The 12,568-nt window shown below is 45.8% G+C and overlaps 1 protein-coding gene across 4 annotated transcripts in view; it reads right to left on the minus strand.

The window, feature by feature from the left end:
- The window catches only part of GRIK4 (glutamate ionotropic receptor kainate type subunit 4), a 259,741-nt gene extending 257,214 nt beyond the window's left edge, over positions 1-2,527 (minus strand). For 2 of the 4 annotated variants that reach the window (XM_080650202.1, XM_080650201.1), the window contains exon 1: positions 2,197-2,527. The gene's annotated coding sequence lies outside the window, so the exon portion shown is untranslated. The remainder of the gene's footprint in view (positions 1-2,196) is intronic. The other 2 variants (XM_080650203.1, XM_080650200.1) reach the window with 1 other exon arrangement.
- Positions 2,528-12,568: the final 10,041 nt, after the last annotated feature.

The raw sequence follows: 12,568 nt of genomic DNA on the forward strand, positions 1-12,568 counted from the left end.
TCCACCTGGGGGGACTGGGACCCCAGCAGGGGCGCTGAGGCTGCTCCAAGGCCCTGCTCCCAGCAGCTGGGGCCTTTCCCACCACATACATGTTTCCTCACCGTCCTCAGGGGAGACAAACTGGAAAGGCAGACCAACTTCCCGTGCTGGGGAGAGGTCAGCCAGGATGCCTTTGGAGGGGGATGGGGAAAACACAGAAAATAACGAGGTTCCTCTCAACCCCCGCGTCCGCCCCCCCAGGCACGGCCCCAGCCCTGGGCCCGCATGCCTGCCTGCCTGGGGCCGAGCTGGGCAGGCAGGAGCTGGTGACAAACCAGGCCACAGCTCCCCACACAAGGCTCCCTGCACAAGAAATGAACAAAATGTGGAAAATTAAACCCAGACATGGCAACGTGTGCTTATTAGATTAACTCTCTAGAGGGCCGCGACCTTGACGAACACATCATCGGTGAGGAAAATAATAAACCTGATTAATAATGAGACACGAGCCCCAGCTGGTTTGGCTCAATGGATAGAGCGTTGGCCTGGAGCTGAAGGGTCCCGGGTTCGATTCTGGCCAAGGGCACATGCCGAGGTTGCGGGCTCTATCTCCAGTAGGGGGCGTGCGGGAGGCAGTCGATCAATGATTGTCATCATTGATGTTTCTATCTCTCTCTCCCTCCCTTCCTCTCTGAAGTCAATAAAAATACACTTTAATAATAATACTGGTAATAATGAGACCTGAGCTTCAGCACAATCAGCCCCGTGAGGCGCAGTGGAGTTCCAGGGGCTCCTTCCAGGGGGGAAAGACACAGCGGCCTCTCCCGGCCCTGGCCGCCATCCCTGAGCACAGACACAGGAAGTAAAGCAGAACCGGATTTCTCCTGCAGAGGACCCCTGCCCCCCAGGCAGCCTCTCTCCCCAGCTGTGAGCAGGGGCTGCTGGGAGGGTCCCAGCACCCAGTGACTCATGGGAGCTTAAGTGAAGGCCGCTCTCTTGGTTCCTGACAGGGCTCCGGGCTCCTGGCCAGTCCTGAGTGCCCACCACTTGGCAAAGGGGCTGCCCGAGCCCAGACGGCCCAGGTCCCTGGGAGACATGCCCAGAAGAGCCACTGGAGGGAGGCGGGGAGATGGCACCACGTGGCACCCCAGACAACAGCACCAGGAGGAAGATGGCAGCATAGAGATGCCAGAGCTGTGCAGCCACAGGCCCAAAGGGGGAGAGGCTCTGCGCATCGCCCCACTTCCGCCAGGCAGGCAGGCCCTGGGCCAGGCCCTCCACCCCCTCCTCTGCCCCAAGGCCCTGGGCCAGCGCTCCTGGGGTTCCCTCGCCTCCCCCTCGCTGTCACCAGCTCCAGGGAGCAGGGAAGGAGGCACAGGTGCTTTCCAGGTTTTGAAACCCCTTGTCAGACCCCAGGCCAGGGGTAGCAGGCTGACCCCCCACCCCAGGCCAGGTCTGAGCTCTCTGCTCTGCCATCCTCACAGAGAGTGCCATCAGCCGCCCTCCCCCAGCCTCCCCCCAGCCTCGGGATCACTGGCCCAAATGAAGGTCTCCAGAGTTCCTCCTGGCTTCCCCCCCCCCCCCCACCCGGGATGAACTAGGCTGGGATGGATGGAGCTCCCTTAGTCAGGGACAGAGCGTCATTTCTGATGGGGCTCTGGGTTCCCCAAGCGATCAGCGTGCAGGATGGGAAGGGTGGTGGTGGCCGGAGTCCAGCACAGGGGCTAGGGGAGGCCGAGGCAGAAGCCGGTGAGGAAACACACCAGTCAGTGCGGAGTGTGTGTATGTGGCGAGGCGGGGGGCGGGTTTCCTGGGACCCAGGGCTGAGCTGGATGGGGGGCTGTGGCCAGGGAGCCAGGAGACCAGAGGCCCAGGGCAGAGGGGGAGGAAAGGCGTGGGGAGCACCAGCCCTGCAGAGACAGGGGGAGGGGGGGACAGGGCAGAGCGGGAGGACCCGGGCCCAGGGAAAGGATGCGGAGGGGAGGCTGGGACGGAGGCCGGAGGGACCAGTGGGCAGGGCCGGCTGTCAGGAGGCGGGAGCGGGAGGAGGCGCAGGCGGCGGTGTCAGCGGCCGCGGTGGGCACAGGGGATAGGAGAGACCCAGACTTCCGAGTGGGGGGCACGGACGCGGGAGGAGCGCGCGCAAGAAGCCCGCAGGATGGGGCGCCAGGGCGCGGGGCACCCGAGGGGCGCGGGCGCCGCTGTGGCCGGCCTTACCTGGGCGGCTCCGCGTGGGCCGGGAGGGCCGGTGCCGGCCGCGGCGCGCCGTTTCCCTCACTTCTTCCGCAGCAGCTGCCCGGCTCGGCCCGACCCGCCGGCGGCCAGAGGGAGCGTCTGTGTCCGGCCGGAGTGGGGCGCGGGCAGCGCGGAGGAGCGGGCGCGGGGCGCCGCCCGGCGGGCAGCGCGGGTACTGCGGGCGGATGCCAGCTGGCCGGGGGGAGGGGGCCTGCGAGTGGGGGGCCCCCGAGCCACCCTGGTGGCGGCAGGAGGCGGCGGGCCCAGCTGCGGACAAACTTCCTGCCGCCCGGGGGCTGGGGGAGCCGCGGGCTTGGGATGGAGACCGACGCCAGGCCGGGGGCGGGGGGCCGCGCTCCGGACGAGGTGCAGGCTCCGCGGTGAGTGGACCTCAGGGGACCCGCGCAGCCCGCACCTAGCGCCGCCCCGCGCAGAGGCCGGGCAGCTCCCACCCGGCCTGGGGGAGCGACGGCCCCGCCAGCTTACGGGCAAGGGCGCCCCCTGGTGGGCGTGGGGGGCCGCCGCGGGCCGAGCGCGCCTGGTAGGCTGGTGAAGATGCTGGGTTCCCGCAGGTTTCGCGGGAGAGCAGACCGCTCCCAGCGGCGAGGAAGCGTCCTGTTCTAGTGATTCCCACGCACCGTCATTAACGCAGCCCCGGGGCGGCGCTGAGAGCTCGTGAGGATGAGGATCCCACGTCTGGAAGCGGCGAAGGGACAGCCCGGGCGCCCAGGCTCCGGGTGAGCCAGGTTTGAGTGGCAGGACCTGGAGGCGGCCAGGCTTTGCCCATCTGGGGAGCCTGTACTCCACAGGTGGAGGCTGGGGCGGGGGACCCTGAGGAAGGAGCCCCCGGACATGTGGCCTCCTCGAACATGAGTTCCTCTTCCCACCCACCGCTCCTGCATCGTAGACAAGGGCGCCATTGCCATGGGTCCAAGCCCCACTCCAGCCATCAGCCCCCAACCCCATCGGATTCTCTGTGGATCCCATAGCGATGATATGTCAGAGGGAATGAGGCTGGCCCAGCTGTACCTTTTTCTTTTTTAATATTGATTCCAGAGAGGCAGAGAGAGAGGGGAGAGAGAAACATCAATGATGAGAGAGGATCATTGATCGGCTGTCTCCGTTTTGCCCCCCACTGGGGCTTGAGCCCCCAACCTGGGCTTGTGCCCTTGACTGGAATCAAACCAGGGACACTTCAGTCTGCAGGCCGACGCTCTGTCCACTGACGCTCTATCCACTGAGCCAAACCGGCTAGGGCCCAGCTGAACTATTTCTGAAGCTGCTGCCTTAAATGGGAAAGATTGGGAAATGGGACTCCCTCCCCGGGAACCTCTTGTGGGAAGCACCCCTTGCAGCCAGGTGCTAGGTGGGCAGGGCGCAGTGCGTGGGCCTTGTTAAGCCCTGCGGAGCTGAGCGCTGCGGCTGTAAATGCCATGCACCAGAAGTTTGTTCCCCCGAATTTGTTTTTAGCTTCCTCCTTCTCTGTTTCCCCAGCCTCCGCGGTGAATACTTGCTCTTAAGTTTACCTGCCATGCCTTTTTCTGAAGGTCCCTTAGAAGGCTCATCCAGGCCATCGGCGCTGCAGCAGGGCCACTGAGGCACGCAATGGCCAGGCACCTTGTCCTCACTTGGCAAGGCGGCACATTCCATCGCCGTGTCCCCTTCTCTTAATGCAGCAGCCCTAACCGAGCTCCCTGCCTTTCTCCAGCACATCCACAAATGAGGGCCAGAGATGGCTCCAAACAGCCTTTACTACTTCACACCAGCTTCAACGCTTTCACAACCCATGTGACCAATGAGGTAAAACTGAGTGCAGACTCCTTAGCACAGCATGCCAACCCCTGCTTAACCCTCCTGCCGCCTCCAGCTTTCCCCACTGCCCGGCTCATACACACTCCGCCAGCACCAAACTGCTTGCAGTTACTTTTCCGGCCCTCCTATTGTGTGCCTCTGTCTCTTTAACACACTCAGTTACTCTGCCTGGAGCCCCCAAGCCCAGCGCACGCACAGCGCTGTACAATTTCATATTTACCTTGGAAAACTCCGTTCAGGAATCTCCTCCTAAACTAGGACTGTTTCCCGGTCTGCTACTCGCTGGCCCCTTCCCAACAGAATTCCTCACTCCCTTCTCCGGACTTCTCTTGTACTTATTAGAGCTATGGTTCCTCGTTTCATGTCTTCTTTCACCAGGAGACTGGGAACTTGTTCTTCCGGATTTATCTTTGGCTTCTCCCTTTGTTGTGTCTGCCTCAGGTATGTCCATGAAGCAGAACCCTTGCTCTAAATTTACCCACTGTCTCTTTCCAAAGGTCCCTTTGAAGGTTCATCTCAAGTTCATAATGAGAGTATGAACTTTTAATAAAAAGTCCTATATTCACAGCACAATGACTGGTATAATAGGTGCTCAGTAAATATGTTGAGTGACTGAACCAACATGAAGTAAGGGTAGCATATAGGGGTCTGAAATTCCGGCAAATCAAATCTGCTTTTGTTGTTGGTCCAGATGAGCCAGATGAACAGCACTGTGAGACCACTGGTTCCTACCCAGCTTGAAGCCTTGATAACTACGCTGACATTGGGTTCACATTTGAGGGACTTGAGGTCCAAGGAAACAGCCAGATTGAATGTCCTTATTGCCACGCAGTGTGAAACGCAGCAGTCCCTCCGAACTCTACATTCGGAGTCCAGATTAAATGAGGGTAATTTTCTGTGTCCTTTTGTCCACTGTTTGGGGACAAATGGTTCATTTCTAAAGGATAATGTCAAACAGAACCAGTTGAGAAGCACACATGAAATTAGAAAGAGGACTGCTCTCTGGTTTTGCTTTGGTTTCACGCATGCCTTAAAGGGTGCGGGAAGCAGTGGGTTTGCCTAATAGCCTTATGACTAAATGTTGGCAAAAGCGAATGTGCACACCCTCCGAATCTCAGAGAAGCATGCTGCTCAGCTCGCTGGCCGCAAAGATGCTCTCTAAGGTTAACAAGCCCAGCCTCCACTGGGCAGCAACGTTATAGCTCCTTTCCCCAACATCTCTGGTCTCTGTTACTAGTCCAGGCACAAAGAATACTGCTCACACTGAAATTTAAATGAGAACAGACTGTCCTTGGTCAGAATACAACCTGCCTCTCATTCTGCAGCCCTGCGCTCAGCCCCAGTGTGAGACCCTAACTCATTGCCGCCGCGTCTCCGTTTCCATTTACTGCTTTGTAGGGGAGACGAGCTTCCGTGGCATCTTGTTCTCCGCGAAATAATTGGTGCTCATTTGGTGCCAGGCACCGGAAGCAAAATAGAAAACACATCCAGGGCTTAGCCTCTTGGAGTCCACTGTCAAGTAAACGTTACCATGGAGATAGGCGTTCTCTCCTACCCCTGTTGGTCCACTTGGCCTCAGGTATTTTCTGTTTGGTATTTCACATACAAGTAGCTCAGTTATATGGTCATTATCTAGGCGGGAAGACGGTGGGGCTGGGTGGCAAACTGCTGGGGCGTGAGGCAAACGGCGATTCCAGCGCAGGCCCGGCGGCCGCTAGCCGCGCTGGCTGGATGCGCCCCTGGAATCGTAGCCTGTGTCTTCTGCAGACCTCGCCTAGGGCGGCCTGCCGTGCTGGCTGCACCCAGAGCGGAAGGGGGCGTTGGCACTCGCCTGCCTGGGAGGCTCGTGACCAGGACCACGCTGTGGGGGGACTGTGCGCCCTTCGGAAAGCGGCATTGTACTCTCGGTGGGCGTTACACCCCCACACCCAGTTTCCTCGTTTGAGCTCACAGTCAGTCTGGGCAGGTTCCATGCCACCACACACAGATGTGAACACTCAGTAAGAAAGTGGCAACGCTCCGAGCTCCTGCCTCCAGGAGGGAAGCGTGCTGCAGGGAGACCCCGATCGAAGGTCCCTGAGAGTAAACTCAGGCCAAACTGGGTGAAATGTTAAGCAAGGAATACAGAAGCTGCCTTTTTTCACCCTTTCAGTATTTTCCTTCTCAATCTCCGATAATAAGAGCAACTGAAGAAGCAACAAAACGGACAGGACTAAGAGGCGGGAAGACGATGGCTGGCTGGACACAGAGCATAATCATCCAGCAACGGATGGCGCCCACGGGGCCTGCCCTCCCGGAGGAAAGCTCCAGGGTGTAACAGGAGGTGACACTTCACACCACCGCAGTGGGTTGGGATTTGAGACTTACCCAGGGAACAGTTTTCTCTAAGGGTAACATTGGCTCTCCCTTAATTATTAAGAAATGACTCCAGGATACTATAAAAGTACTTTAAAGGGGAAAGTTGCATTTGTGCATATGTATGTATATATACATCTGTATTCTCCGTTCTCTCTCTCTCTCTCTCTCTCTCTCTCTCTCACTCACACACAAACACACACTTGTATATGTACTTGAATAGTTCTTTGTAGGTGTGTATATTGTTGAATAGTTGTATATAATTGTATATGTAGTTAAATAGTTGTTTGTACCTGCTGTATATTTAGTTGAATATTTTGTACATCACTGTATATACAGTTCAATAGTTGTATATATCTGCTAAGTATTAGTTGAATATTTGTTTATAGCTGTTACGCATTTGAGTAATTGTATATAGTTATACAAACTGTTGAGTAGTTGTAAATATAAATACATTTGTTCAAAAAGTTGTATATATAAGTTAGTATTTGTATATAGCTGCTAAATAGTTATACACAGCTGTATAATATGGTTGAATATTGTATTGAGTTATATATAGTGTTTAATAGTTGTATTTAGATGCTGAATATTTAGTTTAACAGTTGTATAGCTATGTATATATAATTGAAAACTTGTATATAGCTGTATATGTAGATGAATAGTTGTACAAGCTGCCATATACTTAGTTGAATGGTTATATATAGGTTTACATATATGTAGTTAAATAGTTCTATATAGCAATGGTGAAAGAGTTATGTACAGTTGTATTTATAGTTGAATAGCTGTTATAGCAGCTATATATTTAGTTGAATAAGTGTATATAACTGTGTATATATAGATGAACAGTTGATGTAGCTGTATATATGGTTGAATGTTGTGTACAGTTATATATTTTTGAATAATATATAGCTGTAAGTGTGGTTGAATAGGTGAATAGAGCTGTAAAGAGTTAAAGTGTTGTGTATATCTGTATGTATAGCTGAATGGTTAAATATACATGCAGTAATAATAGTATAGTTGAATATTGCAGTATATATTTTTGAACAGTTGTATATAGCTGTATATTTGTTTTAATAGTTGTATATATATGTATATTTGCTTTAATAGTTGTATATAGCTGTATATTTGGTTGTAGAGTTGTATGTAGTTGTCATAGGGTTGATTAGTTGTATATAGTACTATAAATAGTTGAATTGTTATATATACCTGGGTATATTATTGAATACTTGTGTAGAGCTGTATAGTGTATAATTTTATATCTGTATATAAGGTGATTAGTATATAAATATTTATATAAATGGCTGAGGAGTTGCATATAGTTGTATATATACTTGAATAGTTGTATGTAGTTGTATAGGTATATAAAAGTATAGCCGTTAGTTATGTAGTTGAATAATGTGTATAATGTGTATAGCTGTATATGGTTGAAATGTACATATGGTCAGATAGTTGTATATAGTTGTGTGTATTGTTGAACAATTGTATATAGCTGCTGTATATTTAGTTAAATTGTTTTATATAGCTGTATATAAAGTGAAGTGATTTTATGTAGATGTAGTTGAATAGTTGCATATAGTTGTATATATGGTTGATGAGATGCATGTAATTATATATATGATTGAATAGTTGTCTATTGTTTTTACACACAGTCCTGAGGAAGGTCTCTGAGACTGAGAAGCTACCTGTGTAAGCAGAGGGCAATGAGAGACCAAAGAGAGAGACTGTCGGCTCCAGCATTGTTAGTAATAGAGTTTACGAGGGAGCTGACATAGCGGACATGTCTTGGGCAGCTGCAAGATGAAACAGATGCTTTACAGACACCAAGGAATTATATAGAGCAGTGGTTCTCCACCTTCCTGATGCCACGGCCCTCTAATACAGCTCCTCATGCTGTGGTGACCCCAACCATAAAATTATTTTTGTTGCTACTTCATAACTGTAATTTTGCTACTCTTAATGAATCGTAATGTAAATATCTGTGTTTTTCGATGGTCTTAGGCAGCCCTGCTAGCAGATATTTACATTACGATTCATTAACAGTAGCAAAATTACAGTTATGAAGTAGCAATGAAAATAATTTTATGGTTGGGGTCACCACAGCATGAGGAGCTGTATTAAAGGGTCGTGGCATCAGAAAGGTTGAGAACCACTGATATAGAGTAAAGGAGGAGTATTCATAGGTACTAGTATGTGAATGCTCCTGGTATGGGAAATTACTTTGCATGCTTGACTAGGTCAGAAAAACAACCTGTTGGAGGAACCAGCACATAGAAGGAGGCAAGTGAAGTGTGCTTATTTACATCAGAATGAACATCATTTTATGTTCAGAGAGCCTCTAAGGAGGGTTTACAGAAAACAACCTCTATTCTGGCTTGATTCCAGGTTTCAAGACAGACAACAGTGACACCATGGAACACTCTCCTCTACATATGTATACTTGAATAGTTGTATGTAACTATTTCTATGTTTCAAAAGTTGCATATAGCTGTATTTCTAGTCCTATAATTGTATATGTAGTTAAACTGTACATGTAATTTTATCATTGAATGCAGTTGTATATATGGTTGACTAATTGTACACAGCTATATATATAGTTGCATAGTGGTATATAGCTCTACATAAAGGTGAATAGTTGTATATAGCATTATATTTGGTCAAACAGTTGAATGTGGTTGTATAGTATAGTTCAATAGTCATATACTAGTATAGTAAATGGATATGAGGTGGAATAATTGTATATAGATGTATTATACAGTTAAACAGTTGTATATAGCTGTATATAAGAATAGTTGTATGTTGCTGTATATGTAGTTAAAGAGGTGAATATAATTGCATATATGATTGAATAATTGTACATAACTATATACAGAGTTGAATAGTTGATATATATAGCTATATACCATTATTACTTGAATAATGGTATATAGTTATATATGTATGCAATTGAATAGTTGTACATAGTTGCAAATATGGTTGAATATAATTGTGTATATAGTTGAATATTTATATATAGCAATATATGTGATTGAATAGATTTACATTGCTTTATATATGATGGAATAGTTATGTATAGTTGTACATATAGTTGAAAAGCTGTTTATAAGGGGGTAGGGGAGGCTGGGGGAAGGTCAATGGGGAAAAAAGGAGATATATGTACTAATATATGTAATATTTTAAACAATAAAAAAATAATACACTGGTATGGAGGTCAGGAGTCTGATGCCTCAAGGTGCTAAATCCAGGGCTGGTTCTTCTGGAGGCTCCAGGGAGAACCATTTCCAGTCCTTTTAAGCTTCGAGGCATGGCTTCTCTGGCTCATGGCCTCTTCCAAAAAAAAAAAAAAGCTGTTTATAGTATCTGTATATTTAGTTGAATAATTGTGTATATAAAGATGAAGTGTTTTACATAGCTGTATATATATAGTTGAATAGTAGTATATAGGTGTATATTGTCCAGTAATCATATATAGGTTTATGTGTTCAAATAGTTTCATAAGGCTTTAAATAGTTGAATAGTTGTTTATAGTTGTAGGTATAGTTAAATAGTTGTATATGTCTGTAGTATATTTAGTTGAATAATTATATATAGCAGTATATATAGGTGAACAGTTGCATACAACTACTGTATATATAGTTAAATGGTTGCATTTAGCTGTATATGTTTGGTTTAATGGTTGCATATTCCTGTATATTAGTTAAAGAGTTGTATGTATAGTTAAAGAGTTGTATGTAGATGTATATAGGATTGAATAGCTATATATAGCTATTGTATATTTCATTGAATAATTGTATATAACTGTTGAAGAGATGTATATAGTTGTATAAATAGTTTTATATATATGTATATATTGATTAATAGTTGTATATAAATGTTGCTTAGTTTACATGCCTGTATATAGATAGGGTTGAGAGTTTTATTTAGTAGTATGTATAGATGAGTAGTTGTATACAGTGGTATACTGAGTTGAATAGGTGTACACAGCAGTTATTTATTTAGTTGAAATATTGTATATGGTTGTATATAGAATAGTTGTATGTATACATGTATAGATGGTTGAAAAGTGCTTACATTTGTATAAATAGATCTATAATTGAATATAATTGAATTACTGTATATAGCTTTTATATATTGAACACCTTTCCATAACTGTACATATTTACCTATATATGTTTGGTTTGATATTTGTATATTCCTATATATTAGTTTAAGAGTTGTATGTAAAGAGTTGTATGTAATTGTATATAGGGTTGAATTCTATAGATGTACATATAATTGAATAGTTGCATGCAACTACATATGATTGATAGCTATATAAGTTGTATAAATAGTTGAATACTTGTCTATCGCTGCTGTATGTTTAGTTTCATAGTTGTATATAGCTGTACATTAGCTGAATACTTGTAAATGGATGTATAATTGAAAAGTTGTATATAGCTGTATATATAGTTGAATAGTTATTGCTAGTTGTTTATATGGTTGGATAATTGTATATACTTGTATAAATAGTAGGGTAATTTATAGGTGAATTATATATGCTTGAATAGTTATATATAGCTATATATATAGCTGAAGGCTTGTATATTCAGGTCCTTTGCCCATTAAATAATTTTATATACTTTATAAAGATGAATAGTCGTATGTAATAAATATAGCTTTTGTATATTTACTTACATAGCTTTTCCTCAAGCTTCAAACGTATTTCTCTTTTAAAATTTATTTTAATTTTTAAATCAAAGTTGACATAAAATATTATGTTAGTTCTAGGTGTACAACATAGTCATTAGATATTCATATAACTTTCAAAATGATCACTCCAATCATTCTGACAACATGCATAGTTATTAAAATATTATTGGCTATTGCCTGGGTGGTATAGCTCAGTGGTTGAGCATTGGCCCATGAACCAGGATGTCACAGTTGGATTCCTGGTCAGGGCGCATGCCCAGGTGGGCTCGATCCCCAGTACAGGGTGTGCAGGAGGCAGCCGATCATTGATTCTCTCTCATCATTGATGTCTCTCTCTCTCTCTCCCTCTTCCTTCCTTTCTCTGAAATCAATAAAAACATTTTGAAAAATATATCTATTATTGACTATATTCTCTATGCTGTACTTTACATACATCCCTGTAACTGTTTTCTTATCTGGCAATTTGTACATCTTAATCCATTCCCCTTTGTCACCTATCACCTCAACCCCCTCCCTCTGGCAACCATTAATTTGTTCTCTGTATCTATGAATTTGTTTCTGTTTTGCTTGTTCATTTATTTTGTTTTTTAGATTCCATGTATAAGTGAAATCATATGGTGTTTGTCTTCTTTGTCTGACTTAATTGCACTTAGCACAATACCAACTAGGCCCATCCATGTTGTTGCAAATGGCAAGACTTCATTCTTTTTATGCCTGAGTAATATTCCAATGTATATATGTACCACATCTTTATCCGTTCATTTATCGATGAACATGTAAGTTGCTTATGTTTATTGTAAATAATGCTATGATGAACATAGGGTGCATATGTTCTTCGAATTAGTGTTTTGGGTTTTCTAAATAAATACCCAGAGGTGAAATTGCTGGATCATATGGTAGTTCTACTTTTAATTTTTTGAAGAACCACCGTATTTTTTCCCACAGTGGCTGCACCAATTTAGAAGCCCACCAACAGTGCACAAGTGTCCCATTTTCTCCACATTCCTGCCAACATGTTGATTTATTGATGATAGCCATTCTGACAGATGTGAGGTGGTACCTCATTGTGGTTTTAATTTGCATTTCCCTGGCAATTAATGATGTTGAGCATCTTTTCACATGTCTATTGGCATCTGTATGTCCTAGTCAGAGCAATGTCTATTCAGGTCCTTTGCCCCTTTTTCAATCAGATTGTTGGCTTTTTTTTTGGTGATAAGATGTATGAGTTCCTTATATATTTTGGATATTAATGGGTTATCAGATGTATCATTGGAGAATACCTTCGTCCATTCAGTAGGTTGTCTTTTCATTTTGTTGATGGTTTCCTTCACTGTTCAATAACTCTTTAGTTTGATGTCGTTCCATTTGTTTATTTTTCCTATTGTTTCTCCTGCCAAGGAGACAACTCCAAAACAAATGATGCCAAAGAGTTCACCGCCCATGTTTTCTTCTAGTTTTATGATTTCAGGTGTTGTGTGGTGGTGGGCATCAGGGCCCCGCA

Source organism: Plecotus auritus (genome assembly GCF_963455305.1).
Source record: "Plecotus auritus genome assembly, chromosome: 13".
Classification (NCBI taxonomy): Eukaryota; Metazoa; Chordata; class Mammalia; order Chiroptera; family Vespertilionidae; genus Plecotus; species Plecotus auritus.